We start from the raw sequence: 15065 nt of genomic DNA, 5'->3' as shown, positions 1-15065 counted from the left end.
TCCTAGCTGAGATCACAATAAGTGCAATCTTGACCTTGAGGGGACACCGAAGGTAACCGATGGAATTGATCTGCGTGTCAGAGTGTGTTCCGTACATGGCCATGATATGGCGCCAACTGCGACGACTGTGCGGATTCCGTGGCTTTTTGAAGGCCAAGATGTACGACGTTGCGCCCCTAGCTGAATCCATCCAAGCTACGTTGATGAGAATGGCTCCCTAGATTTAGTTTACAATTCTTGATGCGCCGGGAGGGCGAAGGGTTGCTCGCTGCGATCACAATCAGGACAACCTTGATCTTGAGGGGAAACCGAAAGCAAACGATGCAATAGACCTGCGTGAAAGAGTGTGGTCAGTACATGGCCATGATATGGCGCCAACTGCGACGACTGTGCGGATTCCGTGGCTTTTTTAAGGCCAAGATGTACGATGTTGCGCCCCTGACTGAAGCCAACCAAGCTACATTGATGAGAATGCCCCCTCGATTTCGTTGACAATTCTTGATGCGCCGGAAGGACGAAGGGATGCTCGCTGCTATCACAATCAGGACAACCTTGATCTTGAGAGGACACCGAAAGCTAACGATGCAATAGACCTGCGTGACAGAGAGTGGTCAGTACGTGGTCATGATATGGGGCCAACGGCGACGACTGTTCGGATTCCGTGGCTTTTTGAAGGCCATGATGAACGATGTCGAGCCCCTAGCTGAAGCCAACCAAGCTACGATTAGGAGAATGGCCCCCTCGATTTCGTTGACAATTCTTGATGCGCCGGAAGGGCGAAGGGATGCTCGCTGCTATCACAATCAGGACAACCTTGATCTTGAGGGGACACCGAAAGCAAACGATGCAATAAACCTGCGTGACAGAGAGTGGTCAGTACGTGGCCATGATATGGCGCCAACTGCGACGACTGTGCGGATTCCGTGGCTTTTTGAAGGCCAAGATGTACGATGTTGCGTCCCTAGCAGAAGCCAACCAAGCTACGTTGATGAGAAGGCTTCCTCGATTTCGTTGACAATTCTTGATGCGCCGGGAGGGCGAAGGGATGCTCGCTGCGATCACAATCAGGACAACCTTGATCTTGAGGGGGACACCGAAAACAAACGATGCTATAGACCTGCGTGACAGAGAGTGGTCAGTGCGTGGCCATGATATGGCTCCAGCTGCGACGACTGTGCTGATTCCGTGACTTTTTGAAGGCCAAGATGTACGGTGTTGCGCCCCTAGGGGAAGCCAACCAAGCTACATTGATGAGAATGCCCCCTCGATTTCGTTGACAATTCTTGATGCGCCGGAAGGACGAAGGGATGCTCGCTGCTATCACAATCAGGACAACCTTGATCTTGAGAGGACACCGAAAGCTAACGATGCAATAGACCTGCGTGACAGAGAGTGGTCAGTACGTGGTTATGATATGGGGCCAACGGCGACGACTGTTCGGATTCCGTGGCTTTTTGAAGGCCATGATGAACGATGTTGAGCCCCTAGCTGAAGCCAACCAAGCTACGATTAGGAGAATGGCCCCCTCGATTTCGTTGACAATTCTTGATGCGCCGGAAGGGCGAAGGGATGCTCGCTGCTATCACAATCAGGGCAACCTTGATCTTGAGGGGACACCGAAAGCAAACGATGCAATAAACCTGCGTGACAGAGAGTGGTCAGTACGTGGCCATGATATGGCGCCAACTGCGACGACTGTGCGGATTCCGTGGCTTTTTGAAGGCCAAGATGTACGATGTTGCGCCCCTATCTGAAGCCAACCAAGCTACGATGATGAGAATGGCCGCCTCGATTTCGTTGACAATTCTTGATGCGCCGGAAGGGCGAAGGGATGCTCGCGGCTATCACAATCAGGACAACCTTGATGTTGAGGGGACACCAAAAGCTAACGATGCAATAGACCTGCGTGACAGAGAGTGGTCAGTACGTGGTCATGATATCACGCCAACTGCGACGACTGTGCGGATACAGTGGCTTTTTCAAGGCCAAGATGTACGATGTTGCCCCCCTAGCTGAAGCCAACCAAGCTACGTTGATGAGAATGGCCCCCTCGATTTCGATGACAATTTTTGATGCGCTGGGAGGCCGAAGGGATACTCGGTGCGATCACAGTCAGGACAACCTTGATCTTGAGGGAAAATTGAAAGCAAACGAAGCAATAGACCTGCGTGACAGAGTGTGGTCAGTACATGGCCATGATATGGCGCCAACTGCGACGACTGTGTGGATTCCGTGGCTTTTTGAAGGCCAAGATGTACGATGTTGCGCCCCTAGCTGAAGCCAACCAAGCTACATTGATGAGAATGGCCCCCTCGATTTCGTTGGCAATTCTTGATGCGCCGGAAGGACGAAAGGATGCTCGCTGCTATCACAATCAGGACAACCTTGATCTTGAGGGGACACCGAAAGCAAACGATGCAATAGACCTGCGTGACAGAGAGTGGTCAGTACGTGGTCACGATATGGGGCCAACGGCGACGACTGTTCGAATTCCGTGGCTTTTTGAAGGCCAAGATGTACGATGTTGCGCCCCTAGCTGAAGCCAATCAAGCTACGTTGATGAGAATGGCCCCCTCGATTTCGTTGACAATTCTTGATGCGCCGGAAGGGCGAAGGGATGCTCGCTGCTATCACAATGAGGACAACCTTGATCTTGAGGGGACACCGAAAGCAAACGATGCAATAGACCTGCGTGACAGAGAGTGGTCAGTACTTGGCCTTTATATGGCGCCAACTGCAACGACTGTCCGGATTCCGTGGCTTTTTGAAGGCCAAGAGGAACAATGTTGCGCCCCTAGCTGAAGCCAACCAAGCTACGTAGATGAGAATGGCCCCCTCGATTTCGTTGACAATTCTTGATGCGCAGGGAGGGCGAAGGGATCCTAGCTGAGATCACAATAAGTGCAATCTTGACCTTGAGGGGACACCGAAGGTAACCGATGGAATTGATCTGCGTGTCAGAGTGTGTTCCGTACATGGCCATGATATGGCGCCAACTGCGACGACTGTGCGGATTCCGTGGCTTTTTGAAGGCCAAGATGTACGACGTTGCGCCCCTAGCTGAATCCATCCAAGCTACGTTGATGAGAATGGCTCCCTAGATTTCGTTTACAATTCTTGATGCGCCGGGAGGGCGAAGGGTTGCTCGCTGCGATCACAATCAGGACAACCTTGATCTTGAGGGGAAACCGAAAGCAAACGATGCAATAGACCTGCGTGAAAGAGTGTGGTCAGTACATGGCCATGATATGGCGCCAACTGCGACGACTGTGCGGATTCCGTGGCTTTTTTAAGGCCAAGATGTACGATGTTGCGCCCCTGACTGAAGCCAACCAAGCTACATTGATGAGAATGCCCCCTCGATTTCGTTGACAATTCTTGATGCGCCGGAAGGACGAAGGGATGCTCGCTGCTATCACAATCAGGACAACCTTGATCTTGAGAGGACACCGAAAGCTAACGATGCAATAGACCTGCGTGACAGAGAGTGGTCAGTACGTGGTCATGATATGGGGCCAACGGCGACGACTGTTCGGATTCCGTGGCTTTTTGAAGGCCATGATGAACGATGTCGAGCCCCTAGCTGAAGCCAACCAAGCTACGATTAGGAGAATGGCCCCCTCGATTTCGTTGACAATTCTTGATGCGCCGGAAGGGCGAAGGGATGCTCGCTGCTATCACAATCAGGACAACCTTGATCTTGAGGGGACACCGAAAGCAAACGATGCAATAAACCTGCGTGACAGAGAGTGGTCAGTACGTGGCCATGATATGACGCCAACTGCGACGACTGTGCGGATTCCGTGGCTTTTTGAAGGCCAAGATGTACGATGTTGCGTCCCTAGCAGAAGCCAACCAAGCTACGTTGATGAGAAGGCTCCCTCGATTTCGTTGACAATTCTTGATGCGCCGGGAGGGCGAAGGGATGCTCGCTGCGATCACAATCAGGACAACCTTGATCTTGAGGGGGACACCGAAAACAAACGATGCTATAGACCTGCGTGACAGAGAGTGGTCAGTGCGTGGCCATGATATGGCTCCAGCTGCGACGACTGTGCTGATTCCGTGACTTTTTGAAGGCCAAGATGTACGGTGTTGCGCCCCTAGGGGAAGCCAACCAAGCTACGTTGATGAGAATGCCCCCTCAATTTCGTTGACAATTCTTGATGCGCCGGAAGGGCGAAGGGATGCTCGCTGCTATCACAATCAGGACAACCTTGATCTTGAGGGGACACCGAAAGCAAACGATGCAATAGACCTGCGTGACAGAGAGTGGTCGGTACGTGGCCATGATATGGCGCCAACTGCGACGACTCTGCGGATTCCGTGGATTTTTGAAGGCCAAGATGTACGATAATGCGCCCCTAGCTGAAGCCAACCAAGCTACGTTGAAGAGAATGGCCCCCTCGATTTCGTTGTCAATTCTTGATGCGCCGGAAGGGCGAAGGGATGCTCGCAGCTATCACAACCAGGACAACCTTGATCTTGAGCGGACACCAAAAGCAAACGATGCAATAGACCTGCGCGACAAAGAGTGGTCAGTATGTGGTCATGATATGGCGCCAACTGCGACGACTGTGCGGATTCCGTGGCTTTTTGAAGGCCAAGATGTACGATGTTGCGCCCCTAGCTGAAGCCAACCAAGCTACGTTGATGAGAATGGCCCCCTCGATTTCGTTGACAATTCTTGATGCGCCGGAAGGGCGAAGGGATGCTCGCGGCTATCACAATTAGGACAACCTTGATGTTGAAGGGACACCAAAAGCTAACGATGCAATAGACCTGCGTGACAGAGAGTGGTCAGTACGTGGTCATGATATCGCGCCAACTGCGACGACTGTGCGGATACAGTGGCTTTTTCAAGGCCAAGATGTACGATGTTGCCCCCGTAGCTGAAGCCAACCAAGCTACGTTGATGAGAATGGCCCCCTCGATTTCGATGACAATTTTTGATGCGCTGGGAGGCCGAAGGGATACTCGCTGCGATCACACTCAGGACAACCTTGATCTTGAGGGGAAACCGAAAGCAAACGAAGCAATAGACCTGCTTGACAGAGTGTGGTCAGTACATGGCCATGATATGGCGCCAACTGCGACGACTGTGTGGATTCCGTGGCTTTTTGAAGGCCAAGATGTACGATGTTGCGCCCCTAGCTGAAGCCAACCAAGCTACATTGATGAGAATGGCCCCCTCGATTTCGTTGGCAATTCTTGATGCGCCGGAAGGACGAAAGGATGCTCGCTGCTATCACAATCAGGACAACCTTGATCTTGAGGGGAAACCGAAAGCAAACGATGCAATAGACCTGCGTGACAGAGAGTGGTCAGTACGTGGCCATGAAATGGCGCCAACTGCGACGACTGTTCGGATTCCGTGGCTTTTTGAAGGCCAAGATGTACGGTGTTGCGCCCCTAGCGGAAGCCAACCAAGCTACGTTGATGAGAATGCCCCCTCGATTTCGTTGACAATTCTTGATGCGCCGGAAGGGCGAAGGGATGCTCGCTGCTATCACAATCAGGACAACCTTGATCTTGAGGGGACACCGAAAGCAAACGATGCAATAGACCTGCGTGACAGAGAGTGGTCGGTACGTGGCCTTGATATGGCGCCAACTGCGACGACTCTGCGGATTCCGTGGATTTTTGAAGGCCAAGATGTACGATAATGCGCCCCTAGCTGAACCCAACCAAGCTACGTTGATGAGAATGGCCCCCTCGATTTTGTTGACAATTCTTGATGCGCCGGAAGGGCGAAGGGATGCTCGCAGCCATCACAATCAGGACAACCTTGATCTTGAGCGGACACAAAAAGCAAACGATGCAATAGACCTGCGCGACAAAGAGTGGTCAGTACGTGGTCATGATATGGCGACAACTGCGACGACTGTGCGGATTCCGTGGCTTTTTGAAGGCCAAGATGTACGATGTTGCGCCCCTATCTGAAGCCAACCAAGCTACGATGATGAGAATGGCCGCCTCGATTTCGTTGACAATTCTTGATGCGCCGGAAGGGCGAAGGGATGCTCGCGGCTATCACAATCAGGACAACCTTGATGTTGAGGGGACACCAAAAGCTAACGATGCAATAGACCTGCGTGACAGAGAGTGGTCAGTACGTGGTCATGATATCGCGCCAACTGCGACGACTGTGCGGATTCCGTGGCTTTTTGAAGGCCAAGATGTACGATGTTGCGCCCCTATCTGAAGCCAACCAAGCTACGATGATGAGAATGGCCGCCTCGATTTCGTTGACAATTCTTGATGCGCCGGAAGGGCGAAGGGATGCTCGCGGCTATCACAATCAGGACAACCTTGATGTTGAGGGGACACCAAAAGCTAACGATGCAATAGACCTGCGTGACAGAGAGTGGTCAGTACGTGGTCATGATATCGCGCCAACTGCGACGACTGTGCGGATACAGTGGCTTTTTCAAGGCCAAGATGTACGATATTGCCCCCCTAGCTGAAGCCAACCAAGCTACGTTGATGAGAATGGCCCCCTCGATTTCGATGACAATTTTTGATGCGCTGGGAGGCCGAAGGGATACTCGCTGCGATCACAGTCAGGACAACCTTGATCTTGAGGGAATATCGAAAGCAAACGAAGCAATAGACCTGCGTGACAGAGTGTGGTCAGTACATGGCCATGATATGGCGCCAACTGCGACGACTGTGTGGATTCCGTGGCTTTTTGAAGGACAAGATGTACGATGTTGCGCCCCTAGCTGAAGCCAACCAAGCTACATTGATGAGAATGGCCCCCTCGATTTCGTTGGCAATTCTTGATGCGCCGGAAGGACGAAAGGATGCTCGCTGCTATCACAATCAGGACAACCTTGATCTTGAGGGGACACCGAAAGCAAACGATGCAATAGACCTGCGTGACAGAGAGTGGTCAGTACGTGGTCACGATATGGGGCCAACGGCGACGACTGTTCGAATTCCGTGGCTTTTTGAAGGCCAAGATGTACGATGTTGCGCCCCTAGCTGAAGCCAATCAAGCTAAGTTGATGAGAATGGCCCCCTCGATTTCGTTGACAATTCTTGATGCGCCGGAAGGGCGAAGGGATGCTCGCAGCTATCACAATCAGGACAACCTTGATCTTGAGCGGACACAAAAAGCAAACGATGCAATAGACCTGCGCGACAAAGAGTGGTCAGTACGTGGTCATGATATGGCGACAACTGCGACGACTGTGCGGATTCCGTGGCTTTTTGAAGGCCAAGATGTACGATGTTGCGCCCCTATCTGAAGCCAACCAAGCTACGATGATGAGAATGGCCGCCTCGATTTCGTTGACAATTCTTGATGCGCCGGAAGGGCGAAGGGATGCTTGCGGCTATCACAATCAGGACAACCTTGATGTTGAGGGGACACCAAAAGCTAACGATGCAATAGACCTGCGTGACAGAGAGTGGTCAGTACGTGGTCATGATATCGCGCCAACTGCGACGACTGTGCGGATACAGTGGCTTTTTCAAGGCCAAGATGTACGATGTTGCCCCCCTAGGTGAAGCCAACCAAGCTACGTTGATGAGAATGGCCCCCTCGATTTCGATGACAATTTTTGATGCGCTGGGTGGCCGAAGGGATACTCGCTGCGATCACAGTCAGGACAACCTTGATCTTGAGGGAAAATCGAAAGCAAACGAAGCAATAGACCTGCGTGACAGTGTGTGGTCAGTACATGGCCATGATATGGCGCCAACGGCGACGACTGTTCGAATTCCGTGGCTTTTTGAAGGCCAAGATGTACGATGTTGCGCCCCTAGCTGAAGCCAATCAAGCTACGTTGATGAGAATGGCCCCCTCGATTTCGTTGACAATTCTTGATGCGCCGGAAGGGCGAAGGGATGCTCGCTGCTATCACAATGAGGACAACCTTGATCTTGAGGGGACACCGAAAGCAAACGATGCAATAGACCTGCGTGACAGAGAGTGGTCAGTACTTGGCCTTTATATGGCGCCAAATGCGACGACTGTGCGGATTCCGTGGCTTTTTGAAGGCCAAGATGTACGATGTTGCGCCCCTAGCTGAATCCATCCAAGCTACGTTGATGAGAATGGCTCCCTAGATTTCGTTTACAATTCTTGATGCGCCGGGAGGGCGAAGGGTTGCTCGCTGCTATCACAATCAGGACAACCTTGATATTGAGGGGGACACCGAAAACAAACGATGCAATAGACCTGCGTGACAGAGAGTGGTCAGTACGTGGCCATGATATGGCGCCAACTGTGACGACTGTTCGGATTCCGCGGATTTTTGAAGGCCAAGATGAACGATGTTGCGCCCCTTGCTGAAGCCAACCAAGCTACGTTGAGGAGAATGGCCCCCTCGATTTCGTTGACAATTCTTGATCAGCCGGAAGGGCGAAGGGATGCTCGCTGCTATCACAATCAGGACAACCTTGTTCTTGAGGTGGACACCGAAAACAAACGATGCAATAGACCTGCGTGACACAGAGGGGACAGTACGTGGCCATGTTATGGCGCCAACATCGACGACAGTTCGGATTCCGTGGCTTTTTGAAGGCTAAGATGAACGATGTTGCGCCCCTACCTGAAGCCACCAAGCTACGTTGATGAGAATGGCTCCCTCGATTTCGTTGACAATTCTTGATGCGCCGGTAGGGCGAAGGGTTGCTCGCAGCTATCACAATCAGGACAACCTTGATCTTGAGGGGGACACCGAAAACAAACGATGCAATAGACCTGCGTGACAGAGAGTGGTCAGTACGTGGACATGATATGGCGCCAACTGCGACGACTCTGCGGATTCCGTGGCTTTTTGAAGGCCAAGATGTACGATAATGCGCCCCTAGCTGAAGCCAACCAAGGTACGTTGATGAGAATGGCCCGTCGATTTCGTTGACAGTTCTTGATGCGCCGGAAGGGCGAAGGGATGCTCGCTGCTATCACAATCAGGCAACCTTGATGTTGAGGGGACACCAAAAGCTAACGATGCAATAGACCTGCGTGACAGAGAGTGGTCAGTACGTGGTCATGATATCGCGCCAACTGCGATGACTGTGCGGATAAAGTGGCTTTTTCAAGGCCAAGACGTACGATGTTGCGCCCCTAGCTGAAGCCAACCAAGCTACGTTGATGAGAATGGCCCCCTCGATTTCATTGACAATTCTTGATGCGCCGGGAGGGCGAAGGGATGCTCGCTGCTATCACAATCAGGACAACCTTGATCTTGAGGGGGACACCGAAAACAAACGATGCAATACACCTGCGTGACAGAGCGTGGTCAGTACATGGCCATGATATGGCGCCAACTGCGACGACTGTGCGGATTCCGTGGCTCTTTGAAGGCCAAGATGTACGATGTTGCGCCCCTAGCTGAAGCCAACCAAGCTACATTGACGAGAATGCCCCCTCGATTTCGTTGACAATTCTTGATGCGCCGGAAGAACGAAGGGATGCTCGCTGCTATCACAATCAGGACAACCTTGATCTTGAGAGGACACCGAAAGCTAACGATGCAATAGACCTGCGTGACAGAGAGTGGTCAGTACGTGGTCATGATATGGGGCCAACGGCGACGACTGTTCGAATTCTGTGGCTTTTTAAAGGCCGAGATGTACGATGTTGCGCCCCTAGCTGAAGCCATTCAAGCTACGTTGATGAGAATGGCCCCCTCGATTTCGTTGACAATTTTTGATGCGCAGGGAGGGCGAAGGGATGCTCGCTGCTATCACAATCAGGACAACCTTGTTCTTGAGGTGGACACCGAAAACAAACGATGCAATAGACCTGCGTGACAGAGAGGGGTCAATACGTGGCCATGATATGGCGCCAACTTCGACGAAAGTTCGGATTCCGTGGCTTTTTGAAGGCTAAGATGAACGATGTTGCGCCCCTACCTGAAGCCAACCAAGCTACGTTGATGAGAATGGCTCCCTCGATTTCGTTGACAATTCTTGATGCGCCGGGAGGGCGAAGGGTTGCTCGCAGCTATCACAATCAGGACAACCTTGATCTTGAGCGGACACCAAAAGCAAACGATGCAATAGACCTGCGCGACAAAGAGTGGTCAGTATGTGGTCATGATATGGCGCCAACTGCGACGACTGTGCGGATTCCGTGGCTTTTTGAAGGCCAAGATGTACGATGTTGCGCCCCTAGCTGAAGCCAACCAAGCTACGTTGATGAGAATGGCCCCCTCGATTTCGTTGACAATTCTTGATGCGCCGGAAGGGCGAAGGGATGCTCGCGGCTATCACAATTAGGACAACCTTGATGTTGAAGGGACACCAAAATCTAACGATGCAATACACCTGCGTGACTGAGAGTGGTCAGTACGTGGTCATGATATCGCGCCAACTGCGATGACTGTGCGGATAAAGTGGCTTTTTCAAGGCCAAGACGTACGATGTTGCGCCTCTAGCTGAAGCCAACCAAGCTACGTTGATGAGAATGGCCCCCTCGATTTCGTTGACAATTTTTGATGCGCTGGGAGGCCGAAGGGATACTCGGTGCGATCACAGTCAGGACAACCTTGATCTTGAGAGGACACCGAAAGCTAACGATGCAATAGACCTGCGTGACAGAGAGTGGTCAGTACGTGGTCATGATATGGGGCCAACGGCGACGACTGTTCGAATTCTGTGGCTTTTTCAAGGCCAAGATGTACGATGTTGCCCCCGTAGCTGAAGCCAACCAAGCTACGTTGATGAGAATGGCCCCCTCGATTTCGATGACAATTTTTGATGCGCTGGGAGGCCGAAGGGATACTCGCTGCGATCACACTCAGGACAACCTTGATCTTGAGGGGAAACCGAAAGCAAACGAAGCAATAGACCTGCTTGACAGAGTGTGGTCAGTACATGGCCATGATATGGCGCCAACTGCGACGACTGTGTGGATTCCGTGGCTTTTTGAAGGCCAAGATGTACGATGTTGCGCCCCTAGCTGAAGCCAGCCAAGCTACATTGATGAGAATGGCCCCCTCGATTTCGTTGGCAATTCTTGCTGCGCCGGAAGGACGAAAGGATGCTCGCTGCTATCACAATCAGGACAACCTTGATCTTGAGGGGACACCGAAAGCAAACGATGCAATAGACCTGCGTGACAGAGAGTGGTCAGTACGTGGACATGATATGGCGCCAACTGCGACGACTCTGCGGATTCCGTGGCTTTTTGAAGGCCAAGATGTACGATAATGCGCCCCTAGCTGAAGCCAACCAAGCTACGTTGATGAGAATGGCCCCCTCGATTTCGTTGACAATTCTTGATGCGCCGGAAGGGCGAAGGGATGCTCGCAGCTATCACAATCAGGACAACCTTGATCTTGAGGGGACACCAAAAGCAAACGATGCAATAGACCTGCGTGACAAAGTGTGGTCAGTACGTGGTCATGATATGGCGCCAACTGCGACGACTGTGCGGATTCCGTGGCTTTTTGAAGGCCAAGATGTACAATGTTGCGCCCCTAGCTGAAGCCAACCAAGCTACGTTGATGAGAATGGCCCCCTCGATTTCGTTGACAGTTCTTGATGCGCCGGAAGGGCGAAGGGATGCTCGCTGCTATCACAATCAGGACAACCTTGATGTTGAGGGGACACGAAAAGCTAACGATGCAATAGACCTGCGTGACAGAGAGTGGTCAGTACGTGGTCATGATATCGCGCCAACTGCGATGACTGTGCGGATAAAGTGGCTTTTTCAAGGCCAAGACGTACGATGTTGCGCCTCTAGCTGAAGCCAACCAAGCTACGTTGATGAGAATGGCCCCCTCGATTTCGTTGACAATTTTTGATGCGCTGGGAGGCCGAAGGGATACTCGGTGCGATCACAGTCAGGACAACCTTGATCTTGAGGGAAAATTGAAAGCAAACGAAGCAATAGACCTGCGTGACAGAGTGTGGTCAGTACATGGCCATGATATGGCGCCAACTGCGACGACTGTGTGGATTCCGTGGCTTTTTGAAGGCCAAGATGTACGATGTTGCGCCCCTAGCTGAAGCCAACCAAGCTACATTGATGAGAATGGCCCCCTCGATTTCGTTGGCAATTCTTGATGCGCCGGAAGGACGAAAGGATGCTCGCTGCTATCACAATGAGGACAACCTTGATCTTGAGGGGACACCGAAAGCAAACGATGCAATAGACCTGCGTGACAGAGAGTGGTCAGTACTTGGCCTTTATATGGCGCCAACTGCAACGACTGTCCGGATTCCGTGGCTTTTTGAAGGCCAAGAGGAACAATGTTGCGCCCCTAGCTGAAGCCAACCAAGCTACGTAGATGAGAATGGCCCCCTCGATTTCGTTTACAATTCTTGATGCGCAGGGAGGGCGAAGGGATCCTAGCTGAGATCACAATAAGTGCAATCTTGACCTTGAGGGGACACCGAAGGTAACCGATGGAATTGATCTGCGTGTCAGAGTGTGTTCCGTACATGGCCATGATATGGCGCCAACTGCGACGACTGTGAGGATTCCGTGGATTTTTGAAGGCCAAGATGTACGACGTTGCGCCCCTAGCTGAATCCATCCAAGCTACGTTGATGAGAATGGCTCCCTAGATTTCGTTTACAATTCTTGATGCGCCGGGAGGGCGAAGGGTTGCTCGCTGCGATCACAATCAGGACAACCTTGATCTTGAGGGGAAACCGAAAGCAAACGATGCAATAGACCTGCGTGAAAGAGTGTGGTCAGTACATGGCCATGATATGGCGCCAACTGCGACGACTGTGCGGATTCCGTGGCTTTTTTAAGGCCAAGATGTACGATGTTGCGCCCCTAACTGAAGCCAACCAAGCTACATTGATGAGAATGCCCCCTCGATTTCGTTGACAATTCTTGATGCGCCGGAAGGACGAAGGGATGCTCGCTGCTATCACAATCAGGACAACCTTGATCTTGAGAGGACACCGAAAGCTAACGATGCAATAGACCTGCGTGACAGAGAGTGGTCAGTACGTGGTCATGATATGGGGCCAACGGCGACGACTGTTCGGATTCCGTGGCTTTTTGAAGGCCATGATGAACGATGTTGAGCCCCTAGCTGAAGCCAACCAAGCTACGATTAGGAGAATGGCCCCCTCGATTTCGTTGACAATTCTTGATGCGCCGGAAGGGCGAAGGGATGCTCGCTGCTATCACAATCAGGGCAACCTTGATCTTGAGGGGACACCGAAAGCAAACGATGCAATAAACCTGCGTGACAGAGAGTGGTCAGTACGTGGCCATGATATGGCGCCAACTGCGACGACTGTGCGGATTCCGTGGGTTTTTGAAGGCCAAGATGTACGATGTTGCGCCCCTATCTGAAGCCAACCAAGCTACGATGATGAGAATGGCCGCCTCGATTTCGTTGACAATTCTTGATGCGCCGGAAGGGCGAAGGGATGCTCGCGGCTATCACAATCAGGACAACCTTGATGTTGAGGGGACACCAAAAGCTAACGATGCAATAGACCTGCGTGACAGAGAGTGGTCAGTACGTGGTCATGATATCACGCCAACTGCGACGACTGTGCGGATACAGTGGCTTTTTCAAGGCCAAGATGTACGATGTTGCCCCCCTAGCTGAAGCCAACCAAGCTACGTTGATGAGAATGGCCCCCTCGATTTCGATGACAATTTTTGATGCGCTGGGAGGCCGAAGGGATACTCGGTGCGATCACAGTCAGGACAACCTTGATCTTGAGAGAAAATTGAAAGCAAACGAAGCAATAGACCTGCGTGACAGAGTGTGGTCAGTACATGGCCATGATATGGCGCCAACTGCGACGACTGTGTGGATTCCGTGGCTTTTTGAAGGCCAAGATGTACGATGTTGCGCCCCTATCTGAAGCCAACCAAGCTACGATGATGAGAATGGCCGCCTCGATTTCGTTGACAATTCTTGATGCGCCGGAAGGGCGAAGGGATGCTCGCGGCTATCACAATCAGGACAACCTTGATGTTGAGGGGACACCAAAAGCTAACGATGCAATAGACCTGCGTGACAGAGAGTGGTCAGTACGTGGTCATGATATCGCGCCAACTGCGACGACTGTGCGGATACAGTGGCTTTTTCAAGGCCAAGATGTACGATATTGCCCCCCTAGCTGAAGCCAACCAAGCTACGTTGATGAGAATGGCCCCCTCGATTTCGATGACAATTTTTGATGCGCTGGGAGGCCGAAGGGATACTCGCTGCGATCACAGTCAGGACAACCTTGATCTTGAGGGAATATCGAAAGCAAACGAAGCAATAGACCTGCGTGACAGAGTGTGGTCAGTACATGGCCATGATATGGCGCCAACTGCGACGACTGTGTGGATTCCGTGGCTTTTTGAAGGACAAGATGTACGATGTTGCGCCCCTAGCTGAAGCCAACCAAGCTACATTGATGAGAATGGCCCCCTCGATTTCGTTGGCAATTCTTGATGCGCCGGAAGGACGAAAGGATGCTCGCTGCTATCACAATCAGGACAACCTTGATCTTGAGGGGACACCGAAAGCAAACGATGCAATAGACCTGCGTGACAGAGAGTGGTCAGTACGTGGTCACGATATGGGGCCAACGGCGACGACTGTTCGAATTCCGTGGCTTTTTGAAGACCAAGATGTACGATGTTGCGCCCCTAGCTGAAGCCAATCAAGCTAAGTTGATGAGAATGGCCCCCTCGATTTCGTTGACAATTCTTGATGCGCCGGAAGGGCGAAGGGATGCTCGCAGCTATCACAATCAGGACAACCTTGATCTTGAGCGGACACAAAAAGAAAACGATGCAATAGACCTGCGCGACAAAGAGTGGTCAGTACGTGGTCATGATATGGCGACAACTGCGACGACTGTGCGGATTCCGTGGCTTTTTGAAGGCCAAGATGTACGATGTTGCGCCCTATCTGAAGCCAACCAAGCTACGATGATGAGAATGGCCGCCTCGATTTCGTTGACAATTCTTGATGCGCCGGAAGGGCGAAGGGATGCTTGCGGCTATCACAATCAGGACAACCTTGATCTTGAGAGGACACCGAAAGCTAACGATGCAATAGACCTGCGTGACAGAGAGTGGTCAGTACGTGGTCATGATATGGGGCCAACGGTGACGACTGTTCGGATTC

This window comes from Amblyomma americanum, chromosome 6, assembly GCF_052857255.1.
Source record: "Amblyomma americanum isolate KBUSLIRL-KWMA chromosome 6, ASM5285725v1, whole genome shotgun sequence".
NCBI classification, from domain to species: domain Eukaryota; kingdom Metazoa; phylum Arthropoda; class Arachnida; order Ixodida; family Ixodidae; genus Amblyomma; species Amblyomma americanum.
The sequence above is the reverse complement of the archived record's forward strand: the minus strand, read 5'-3'. Positions refer to the sequence as shown.